At 42.8% G+C, this 12,510-nt stretch overlaps 1 non-coding gene across 1 annotated transcript; it reads left to right on the plus strand.

Moving 5' to 3' along the window:
* The first annotated feature begins 2,490 nt into the window (after positions 1–2,490).
* LOC148043247 (U6 spliceosomal RNA) lies at positions 2,491–2,598 on the plus strand. Its single transcript, XR_015698251.1, has one exon. It is a non-coding gene; the product is annotated as a U6 spliceosomal RNA (small nuclear RNA).
* Positions 2,599–12,510: the final 9,912 nt, after the last annotated feature.

Below are 12,510 nucleotides of genomic sequence, written 5' to 3' on the forward strand. Positions count from 1 at the left end.
CTCTTTGTGTCTCTCTGTATCTCACTCTCTCAGTATCTCTCTCTCTCTTGCTGTTCCTTTCTCTCTGTCTCTGTCGCTCTGTCTCTGTCTCTCTCTTGCTGTGTCTTTCTCTCTGTCTCTGTCTCTCTCTGTGTGTGTGTGTCTCTTTGTATCTTTCTGTATCTCACTCTCTCTTGCTGTTCCTTTCTCTCTGTCTCTGTCGCTCTGTCTCTGTCTCTCTCTTGCTGTGTCTTTCTCTCTGTCTCTGTCTCTCTCTGTGTGTGTGTGTCTCTTTGTATCTTTCTGTATCTCACTCTCTCAGTCTCTCTCTCTCTCTTGCTGTTCCTTTCTCTCTGTCTCTGTCTCTCTCTTGCTGTGTCTTTCTGTGTGTGTGTGTGTGTGTGTGTGTGTTTCCTGCATGACATACACCCATTATCAATAGCCTGATACCAAAGAAAACATCCAAAAATTAATTTATGACTATCACTTGTTGGCAGAAAAACGGAAGGGAAAAAAATGCCCTTTTCTTTGTTTCTGATGTTTTGTTGAAATAACATATTTTTTTTAATTAAAAAAAGCAAGCACAGTGAAAAATGTGCACAACAATATAACAGGATCATTAAAATGTTGTTTTCTTTTTAAAAACCTGATGATTGCATTTCTTAATATATCATAATGTACTTGAGGGACAACTAAAACATTCTGACAAAAACATTCACTTTGATGAAGAAAAAAAATACATAAGTACAGCAATTTTCTAATCTATCTCAGTCAGTTAAAATGACACAAAACTCTGATTTTTATCCGCTGATAAATATATATAAGACAGGATGAACATGAATAGGTCATTCAGTCTTAAAGTGTATACCTTTGCAAGACTCCCGAAAGGAAGAAGATGTAAATATTGATCACTGAATCTTAAATGTTGTGGGGCCTTTAACAATGGCATCTATTAAAAACCTAATAACTGTTTCATAATTCAAATTTGACTGATCTCAAAGATAAAATTAATGAAGAATCCTTGGCTGTTTGACATTCGTCCTAGAACAAAAATCTAAAGAGTTCCATTTTGTTTTCTGTGCCTTTGCAAAATAAGGCTCTCCGGAAATCTTAGATAGCTACAGAACTTTCACTGAAGAAGGAAGTTGGTGAAATCTGCAACTTTTGAGGATATTTCAAAGATTTAGGGGTCTGCATCCCTGCTTTTAAGGCTGCCACACAGCGGTGGGTTTCCCATTTTGTTACCGCTGGTTCGCCACGGGCGCACATGCCCCTTCCGCGCATGCACCCAGCCTTCCGCGCATGCATTTTGCTTGTGCTCACCTTCCGTGCATGTACTCAGCCCCCAAAACATGCCGAAATAGGATGGCATAGGCCCACCCGTGATTTCCGCTACTGGTTTGGGCGAACAGGTCCAAACTGGTTGAATACCACCTCTGCTGCCACATGTCTCTTGCTTGCTGGCTGCTCACTGTGCAAGCTATGTAAGTTATGGGATGTGAAGATTCATGACCCATTGTTTCAAAAGTATTTCAGCAGGTGTAGCAATACTTTTTTTTTCCTGGGAGTGTGTCTCTGTGTGTCCATGTATCTATGTGTGGGCATCTGCATGTGTGTGTCTGTGTCAGCACTCCTTCATTGGATAATCAGGAAAGAAAACCACAAGACTCCATTGATATAAATCAAGTGTACTTTTACTAATTATAAATGAACAGAAGCGTAGCAAAGCGAAGACTGATTATTTAGGCGTGAAAGCAAATGATATATAGAATAACCCATTCCCCACCCCTTGGCATCCCAGTCACAGTCCAATCATAATTCTCCCAAGTGTCAGGTGTGAGATAACTTCGAAAGGCATCACCAAGATGGAATGTCGGTGCCGTTGGCCTTGGCGGGAAACCTCCTCCCCATGCGCAGTAAGACAGGCAGCAGAAACTCCAGAATCTTCCTCCAGCACAATTAGTAGTCCCCTCCCAAATACCATGCCCCCCTCCCCGTTTCAATGGCAGCCGAAGCAGCAGCAAAGCAGAGGCTGACAGTCTGTGTATTTGTGCATATGTGTTTGTGAATGAGAGAGAGAAAGAGAACGAAGTCATTTTTTTTGTAAAATCCTATATTACACGAAAATGTTGCCTGAATTTAATCTCAAAGCTTCTAACAGCTTTTAAAGCAGCATAGATGAAACCCAAACACCCATTCCTATTGTCTAGAGAAGTATTGGCAAAGCAGTAAACAGAAGTTGAAGATGGGAAAAGAAGTGGTGCACTCTGCCGTATCTATCTTTACACAAATGTTGTGCCCTAAATCCAGGATAACTTTGCTGAGCGATGTGACGATCACAATGTTTCCTTGCAGAAGGCAATCTTTAGAAGATCTCAAGTTCGTGCACGTATCAAGTTCAGAACATTGTCCTCAGCTTCCTTCCAAATGCCCAGGACAAGATGTAATGGGAGCACTATTTTACCATAATCAAGACCTAGTAATGGAATTTCTTGCAGACAAATAGAAACTGCTGGAGCATATGGCAGGGCATAGACTAAAACTGGAAGGATACACAGAAGATTAGCAGGGCTGCTGTGCGAGAATGGCGTGTAATTTGGGGAAGCAATCCCAGAATGTAGAAATGAGTTAGAACTCAAATCCAGAACTTGCTTGTCCATTGGGGGCTTAAATATTTTGTAAAATGATTTTAAATGGGCCAGTAAGATGTAGTTCTCAAAGGACAGCTGAAAAACTATATGTAGAAAATAATTCTCATTTTCCTAGCAGACCAGGAAGGGATAGCATGTTAAGAGACTCGGGTACAGGTTTCAGTGGAAATGCACAGTGGGAAAATCCAGCCATGGTGGCCCAGTGGTTAGAGTGCAGTACTGTAGCCTACTTTTTCTGACTGCCGTCTGCCAGACCTTTGTCAGTTCGAATCTCACCAGGTTCAGGGTTGACTCAGCCTTCCATCCTTCTGAGGTGGGTAAAATGAGGACCCAGATTATTGGGGGCAATAGGCTGACTCTTTAAACCTCTTGAGAGAGGTCTGTAAAGCACTGTGAAGTGGTGTAGAAATCTAAGTGCTGTTGCTTGCTATTGTGCATCTAGCCATGCTCTAAGGCTCATGGGTTGCATAAGAAGTTCAACTAAAATGAACTTGAATTTGAGTAAAAAGCTCTGTATGGCCGGGAACCACAATTAAATTCTTATGAAGCTATTTCAAAGTTTTCCTTTTAAATGAATGATAGAGTTGGACTTACTGGCTACGGGGATTTGATGGGTATTCAGATGAGCCCTCGTGTGAATATGTCGTCCTCTTGAATAAGGTGATTTTGATAGATCGAAGAATAGTTAGTGATCTTTTAATGAGAAAGGAACAAAACAGGTTATGGAGAACCTCACTCCCAGATGATCTTATATTGCCTCAAAATTCTCCATGTAATCATCACCGCAAACTCCTTGAGATTCTGGGGTGAGGTTCTTGTATGAACATATTCACAAAAGTAGCTCTAGTCGTGGAATGGTTAGAATGCAGGGAAGGTAAAGGTAAGGATTATGCTTGCACATATGTGCTAGTCGTTCACGACTCTAGGGGGTGGTGCTGATCTCCGTTTCAAAGCCAAAGAGCCAGCACTGTCCAAAGACTTCTCAGCGGTCATGTAGCTGGCATGACTAAATGCCGAAGGGGCACAGAATGCTGTTACCTTCCCACCAAAGGTGGTTCCTATTTTTCTACTTACATTTTTATGTGCTTTTGAACTGCTAGGTTGGCAGAAGCTGGGACAAGTAACGGGAGCTCACTCCGTTACGCAGCACTATGGATTCGAACCGCTGAACTGCTGACCTTTCTGATTCACAAACTCAGCATCTTAGTCACTGAGCCACCTGCAGTACTGCAGGCTAACTCTGCCAACAGTCTAGAGTTCAGTCCTGACAAGCTCAAGGTTGACTCAGCCTTCCATCATTCTGAGGTCAATAAAATGAGGATCCAGGTTAATTGAGGGATGAATTACTATTTGCAACATCAACAATATGCTGCTGTAAACCTGCCAGAGAGTGCTGTAAAGCAAGTTTCTTCAACCCCCAGTCCGTATTTGTGGCCCGATTTGTGGCACGTTGTGGTACTGAACCACAACATGCCACAGATTGGGACCACACAAAGAAAGAAAGTCCCGTTTGTGGGATGCAGGCAGCCCACCCCCGGCAGTCCGTGGAAAAACACAACCAGTCCCTGGCGCCCAAAAGGTTGGGGTCCACTTTTGTAAAGCACTCTGAAGTGGTATACAAGTAGTCCTCAACTTACAACAGTTCATAGAGTGACTGTTCAAAGTTCAAAGTCGCCCTGAGTCCCCTCAGGGAAAAGGGCGGCCTACAAATGCAAAAATAAACCTTATGACAAAAGTGAAAAATGCAACTTAAGACCCTTTTTTTTTTCCATAGAGGGCGACTGTTGCCATCTCTCCAATGATCATGCAATCAAAATTCAGACGCCTGGCAACTGGTTCATACTTACGACCGTTGCTCTGTCCCGGGGTCACGTGATTCCTCTTTTGCGACCTTCTGCCAAGCAAAGTCAACGGGGAATCCAGATTCATCTCACAATCATGACTTATAATGACTGCAGTGGCTCACTTAACAATGTGAGAAGGAAGGTGGTAAAATGGGGCAAAACTCACTTAACATGTCTCACTCAACGACATACATTTTGGGCTCAATCGTGATCGTAATTCGAGGACTACCCGTATAAGTCTAAGTGCTATTGCTATGGGGAAAAAAAAAAAAAACAGAAATCTTCCCGGCCAGCCGACTTCATTATAAACATTTTTGAAAGGTTTGTAATTTGGAAGAATTGCCTGATTGAAAATTTTCATCCAATACATACGGATATGTATGTCTGTATTTGCATTTGGCATTTTGCCTGGGGAAAAAAAAAAACACCAAACCTCTCATACACATAGAAAAATCAATATTACATTAGAACCCCAAAGTTCCCTGTAAGAAATTAAAATCAGCAGTAAACGTATCTAAGGTAAGTATCAAATGGCTCTTCTCGATCTTTTAATAAGTGCTTGGGAAACTTTAATTCAATTAATTTAAATCCTCCTTTCTTTAATTACATCCTGCTAAAAATAGTCAGGATGAAATCTCTGCCTGATGTTTTATTGGCAATGCATTTAAAATCTGGGAGCTTTGATGATTCTTTCTGTCTGTCTCTGTCTCTGTGTGTGTGTGTGTGTGTGTGTGTGTGTGTGTGTCTGTCTGTCTGTCTGTCTGTCTGTCTCTGTGTGTATGTGTCTCTCTCTCTGTGTGTCACTGTCTGTCTCTCTCTGTCTGTCTCTCTCTGTGTGTTTGTCTCTCTCTATCTCTGTCTCTCTTTCTGTCTTTCTCTTTCTCTCTCTCTGTCTATCTGTCTCTGTCTCTCTGTCTGTCTCTGTCTCTCTCTGTGTGTGTCTGTCTGTCTCTGTCTGTCTGTCTCTGTCCCTCTGTGTGTGTGTGTGTGTGTGTCTCTGTGTGTGTCTCTCTCTGTGTCTCTGTCTCTGTCTCTCTGTCTCTCTTTCTGTCTGTCGCAGTGGTTAAATGCAGCACTGCAAGCTACTGCTAGATCAGCAGTTCAGCGGTTCAAATCCCACCGGCTCAGGGTTGACTCAGCCTTCCATCCTTCCGAGGTGGGTAAAATGAGGACCCAGATTGTTGGGGACAATATGCTGACTCTCTGTAAACCGCTTAGAGAGGGCTGAAAGCCCTATGAAGCGGTATATAAGTCTACTGCTATTTCTCTCTCTCTGTCTGTCTATCTGTCTCTGTCTCTCTCTCTCTGTCTGTCTGTCTCTGTCTGTCTGCCTCTGTCCCTCTGTGTATGTGTGTGTGTGTGTGTGTGTGTGTCTGTGTGTGTGCGTCTCTCTGTGTCTGTGTGTATGTGTGTCTCTCTGTGTGTCTCTGTCTGTCTGTCTCTCTACCTGTTTCTCTGTCTCTATCTCTCTCTGTCTCTCTTTCTGTCTGTCTCTTTCTCTCTCTCTGTCAGTCAATCTGTCTCTGTTTCTCATCTGAAGGCGCTGTATGCGGCGTGCATGTAAGCGCCAAAGAGTTTAAAGACAGGTAAGGAGCACAGTCGGGTGGGTGGGCCCTCTGGAGCACCATACCTGAACGGTACCCGTTGCTCCAAGCAGGCTCCGGTACACCCATACGAGGGCGTACTGCCTGCAACCCCCCACTGCTCCCACCTTAACAATTCTGTTTCTCCTCCTGCTCTTAAATTGAAAGTTAATATAACATATTTTTTTTCCTGATCATGCCTACTGTTCTGAGATGTATCCGTCAATGCTAAACCCTGCAATTTTTAGTTTGGGGAAAAAATGCTCCTGTTTTCTCCATTGAATAGAATTTTCCAGGCCAGTACAGGCAAGACGAAGCAGAGAGCTAACATTTTCCTTATTCAAACTGCTTTTCAATCCTTATCTCTCAGTGAACGGATAGAGAGAAGGAGCAATAGTATTTTTTTTTTTAAAAAAATGTAGACTTAGGAAGAAAATAGAAGCGGGGGCCACCTACCACTTTTCAAGCTCTTTTTCATAGCAGCGATGTGATTACATTGATTTTATAAGCAGCAGTTTTCCTCTTAGCTGAGTTAAGCTATCACTATCCAGTCTATTTTCCCTCAAAAGAGAGGCAAGATTTGGATTATTAATTCTCTCGCAGACTGCCCAGAGTGAAGTTAAAGAACTCCAGTAAACTGAGATTCAGACAGCATTTGAACTGGATGTCAGTCTGGCATCTTTTCTTATGGGAAAGAAGGGTAAAAATATCAGCAAGCTTAAAGCTCAGCCCCTATGTGAAACCAGCCATGCTACTGTATTTTTCGGAGTATAAAATACACTGGAGTATAAGATGCACCATGATTTTGAAGAGGTAAATTTGAAAAAAAAATGGTTTTGCCTCCCAAACCCTCTGAACGCCTCATTTTTTGCAAAAACAAAAAGGGGTGGGTGGGGTATGCAGAGTTTTGGGAGGCTTGCAGAGTGCTCCTGTGGGCTGGGGGGGCAAAAATGAGCAAAAATGTCCCTCCCCAGCCCCAGGAGCACTTTGCAAGCCTCCCAAACCCTCCGCACATCCATTTTTGCAAAGGGTTCAGTAGGCCAAAAATGCTGTATTCAGTGTATAAGATGCACCCAGATTTTCACCCTCTTTTTGGGGGGAGGGGAAAAGGTGTGTCTTATACTCTGAAAAATATGGTAGTTTATAAAGCAGCGTTGGGCTAAACTGACCACATTTAGAATGCACAAATCAAGATAGCCAGAGGTTAGCATATGTCGGTTCCCTTATCTGGTGTCAGTTCTATTTCTACATCTCAGATAAGACAGTTCTACTTGCACAGAGAAGGCAAGGCTTAGTGTCATGACCCTGTCAGAGCCTGAATCCACAGAGGAGGATGAGTCAGAGCTGTGGCCGACGGAGGTCAAGGGGGCAGCTTCAAGGGCTTCAGAGGAAAGTGGGGAGGAGCAGGATGAGGCAGCCTCGGGTCCCTCAGGTTTGGGATAGTTTGCCAGCAACGGAGGCATGACGACCAAGAGAGGGCAGGCAATGGGGATGAGGAGCAATGGAGCTCAGTGACAAACAAGGACCACCCCCTCCTGATCCACAGAGAGTGAAGAGGAGCCAGGAACAGCACAGGCTAACCTGAGAATTCAGGAGGACAATGCCCCACTCCTCTTCACAAGGCATACCTGGGGACTGAGACTTAAGGGAGGGGGCTCTTGACGGGAACAAACACTGAGATTTGTGAAGTTTTGTGTGCCATTGCCAATGTCTGGAGTTTGCTGGACTTCTTGCCTAGTTCCTTTGCTTCATGGACTTCTTGCCTAGTTTGCTTCGTGGCACTCCTTGCCTTGTTCCCATGCTTGGCTGGATTTCTTTCCTGGAAGCCATTGTGAGGAAGCCGGGAGAAAACGCCCAAAATATGAGCATATCACCTGGGTATATGAGCCCCCAGGCTCTAACTAGCTTTTGAATATCAATATAGACTTAATATGGATTTCTATTAAGTTGCGACAAACCTTCCTGGAACAGTGTGGCAAGACGCTGTAAAGGAGGGGCACAGGAAGCCAGGCGTGGGTGTAAGATAGAACAGAGGTGAAACTGACGATAGCTTAGGACATTATAGGAACTTCTCTTTTTGTATTTTTCCTATGTACTTCTCTGTTTGTAACATTCCAAAATGAACTTCTCCTTTTCAAAATGTCATGTTTGTCTCGTGTATGGAAACGCCGTGAGAAAGCTCAGTTTGTAGCACGGTATAAAACTAACGTCCTGGTTGGAGCCCAGGCAGTTCAGATTTTGGTGTGTGAACACGCTGAACTCGATGCATCAATAAACCTGTTTCTCTTGCACCTTTGTGGTCTCACGTCCCGTTTTATTGAGTATTGTGGCGAAAGCCTCAACCTGCTGCAACAATTGTGCTAACATCATTTTGCTGGATTACTCGTAGCCAGAGGCTTCTGGAGGTGTGTGTGTGTGTGTGTGTAAGAGAGAGAGAGAGAGAGGGAGGGAGGGAGGGAGGGAGGGAGGGAGAGGGAGATGGAGAGGGAGAGGGAGGGAGGGGAGGGGAGAGAGAGAGAGAGAGAGAGAGAGAGAGAGAGAGAGAGAGAGAGAGAGAGAGAGAGAGAGAGAGAGAGAGAGAGAGAGAGAATTTTGCTCTGGGACTTGCCATAAATGTGGGAGCGTTTGGTGTGAAGTTGGAGCAATAAAGGGATGTCTGAACTATCAGCTGACTGTGTTGCCTCCATGCCTTGCCCTGGGTCATCACACTTAGAAACAGCTAAATATTATATGCCTTCTGGTCATTTTCTCTAGCAATCAACGACAACAACAAAAACAAGACAAATGGAACAAACTTTGATTTCCCACTTTGGGTACAAAAAAACAGGTTTAACTCAGTCATCTTATTTTGCTTAGTATGGTTGTTTTAAGCTTGTCTTTTAGCATGATGTGTGCACATTGAAGTTTCTTTTAAGTTTATAAGAACTGTGGTGGCACATGGTTAGAATGCAGTATTGCAGGCTAATTCTGCCCACTGCCAGTTCGATCCTGACCAACCCAACTTTGATTCAGCCTTCCATCCTTCCAGTAAAATGAGAACCTTGATTGTTAGGGGCAATATGCTGACTCCGTATACCGCTTAGAGAGTGTTGTGAAGTACTATGAAGTGACTAAGCAACTTTATAGCATAAGTGCTATTGCTAAGTGCTATTGTGCTATTGCTATTTCACAAAGCATGTCTAAAAGAAAACATGATTTAGTGTTACATATGAACCCAGACAACATTTTAGGACATAGTAGTTAAACTCACAAAACTCTCTCAAAGAGACTGGTTTGCAGAACTAGTAACTGGCTTTACAGGGACACGGTGGCTCAGTGGCTAAGACATTGAGCTTGTTGATCAGAATAGTCGGCAGTTCAGTGATTTGAATCCCTAGCACTCTGTAATGGAGCGATCTTCCATTACTTGTCCAAACTTCTGCCAATCTACCAGTTGGAAAGCATGTAAAAATGCAAGTAGAAAAATAGGAACTACCTATGGTGGGAAGCATTCTGTGCACCTTTGGCATTGAGTCATATCGGCCACATGACCACAGAGACTCTCTGGACAGCGCTGGCTCTTCGGCTTTGAAACGGAGATGAGCCCTGCCCCCTAGAGTTGGGAATGACTAGCACATATGTGCAAGGGGAACCTTTACCTTTACCTTAATTGGGTTTGCACACATTATAATCCTCATTTTAATCTTGATTATTACACTGTATGTGTGTCTTAGCATATGACTTAATGTCCTGAGCAAGGACAGTCCTTATAGTAAGTTTACGGCTTGATATATTCTGTAAACCTAGAGAAGGAGTTAATTCAGTAACCTTGTTAAATTTGAGACCAGAAGCTCTGCTAGAAACCACTTTAATGTATTTATCATCTTGCTCTTCATTCATTCATGTATTCATTAGTTCATCCATTTATATTACAATCCTCTTTCCTAGAACAGGATTCATGCAATTTAAATTCCCCCTTTTAATGTGTGTAGCAATTTTAAAGCTCATTTCGTGTCATCCCTTTAGTTGCCTTTGAATTCTTGAATTAGTGAGCAGATAACGGAATTTGGTAATCCGGAATTTGGGTGAGCAGATGGCGAACCTTCATTGTACCAGGTTTGTCGGAGACCTTGCACCTCCTAATACTGTTCTCAGTATAAATTATACACAGGAAAACCACAGGGTATCTTACAGCATACCAACCATATGTCACAATGAAGAATAAACATCTCCTCGTGGTAGGGGGAAGATATTCCCAAGTTTCAAATTGCCATCTGATACCCTTTCTTTCCAAGATAAAGGTAAAGGTTCCCCTCACACATATGTCCTAGTGGTTCCTGACTCTACAGAGATACTCATCTCTGTTTCAAACAGAGGTGGGTTCCTACTAGTTTGCACCTATTCAGTAGAACTGGTTCGTCAAATCTACCCAACCAGTTAGAAGAGGTTCCACCAGTGGACCTGGAAACCAGGCCACACCTACAGAAGAGGTTCCAAAAATTTTTGAAACCCACCACTGGTGTGTATGTAATGTCCCGCCGTTATCTATGCATTAATAATGATCTAGTAATATTTCCTTATACATTTTAGGGACCTTTCCTTACATAATTGGTGTTTTCTTTCATACTTTTGGATTTCTAATTTCTCTTTCCGTTAGTTGGCAATTGCTAAAACCAATCCCACGTGAAAAAGTATTCAAAGCCTTCTTGATTTTAATTGTCAATTTTTTTATTCCTGCACATTGTAATATTTATTCATTTACATATCTCTGTTTTTCCACTGTTGTGCAAACACAATTCCAGCAGCTGCTAACATGTGTAAAATAAAATATATATTATACTCCTTTTCAAATAGCCAACAAAATATTTCTAGTTTTAATTCCATATCTTGCTTTATGATTGCTTCTAACCACTAACTTCTGAATAGCTACTTGGACCGACCTAAGTACTATTTCATAATTTCATATCCGGTCACATGGGCGGCAAGCCACTCCCATCTGGTCACATGGGTGGCAAGCCACTCCCACAAAGGAGGCCACACCCACAGAGTAGGTTCCAACAATTTTTGAAACCCACCACTGGTTTCAAAGCCAAAGAGCCAATCTGTCTGAAGATGTCTCTGTGGTTATGTGACTGGCATGACTAAACGCCGAAGGTGCATGGAACGCTGTTACCTTCCCACCAAAGGTGGTCCCTATTTTTCTACTGGCATTTGTACGTGCTTTCGAACTGCTAGGTTGGCAGAAGCTGGGCCAAGTAACATTATGCGGCACGAGGGATTCGAACCGCCAAACTGCAGACCTTTCCAATTGACAAGCCCAGTGTCTCAGCCACTGAGCCACCATGTCTCTGTATTCCAAGGTGGACACCCTATTAATAGGGAGGATTGCCTGGTTTGAAATGTGAGAAGTTTCTGTTTTATTACAAGTTGGGCACGTTTTGTAAAAACTGAAATCTGAAAATATTGCACAATACAGAACAAAAGGAAACAGACCATGGACGGATATATGGAATTCCCAGTTGGTATGTGACCGGAGGGAGGAGATCAAAGAGGAAGCCATCTCTGAAAGGCATAACATACAACTCAGTAAAGCACTGGTGGGTTTCAAAAATTTTTGGAACCTACTCTGTGGGTGTGGCCTCCTTTGTGGGAGTGGCTTGCTGGCCATGTGACCTGGTGGGAGTGGCTTGCCGGCCATGTGTTTTCTTTCTCTCTCCCCCTCCCCCCTCTCTCTTTTTTCCCCCTTCCTTTTGTCTCTCTGTTCCTTTTTTCTTTTTTTTTCATCTCTCTCTCACTCTTTTTCTTTCATTTTTCTTTTTTTCTTTATTTATTTCTTCCTTCCTTTCTCTCTCTCTCTCCCTCTCTCTGTCAGTCTGTGTGGGGGGGGGCAGTAGTGGGTTTTGCCTGCTTAGGATATTTTACCATATTAAAGAAACTAACTTTCCAATTCATGTTATTTTTGTATTTGATGAGAACTTCATGACCAAACCTCTTAAAGTAAAGAAGAAATGAAGCTGAAATGGAAAACATTATCCAATCATTATGCAAGATTATTTATTTATTTGTTTGCTTGCTTGCTTGTTTGTTGAATTTATATGCCTGCCTATTCGCACTTGGCGATGCAAGGTGGCTTACAGAATATAAAATCTCACTTAAAACAATAAAACAAATACAAAAGAATCAAATTAATATAATATGATATAATAAAATCCCTGCTCCGGTGACAGCACATTACATGAGGCATTTAATGGGCTCCCTCCTGCTCTGGGTTCTCCAGGCCTGCTGGCAGAATTAGGTCTTCGGCACCTTCTGGAAGTGTGTCAGAGTGGGGGCCTCTTGGCTTCTAGATGCTCACTAAGAAAGGATTTTTCGAAATGACCATCAGATCATTAGTATTTCCTATACAGTAATTAACACGCTCTGATGCTAAGGAGTTCTACTCCCCCTCCCCGCCTGAAATGGACTCTGTTCTAA

This window comes from Thamnophis sirtalis, unplaced genomic scaffold (assembly GCF_051295495.1).
Source record: "Thamnophis sirtalis isolate CommonGarterSnake01/CBP01778 unplaced genomic scaffold, rThaSir2_p1.2 scaffold_12, whole genome shotgun sequence".
NCBI lineage: Eukaryota > Metazoa > Chordata > Lepidosauria > Squamata > Natricidae > Thamnophis > Thamnophis sirtalis.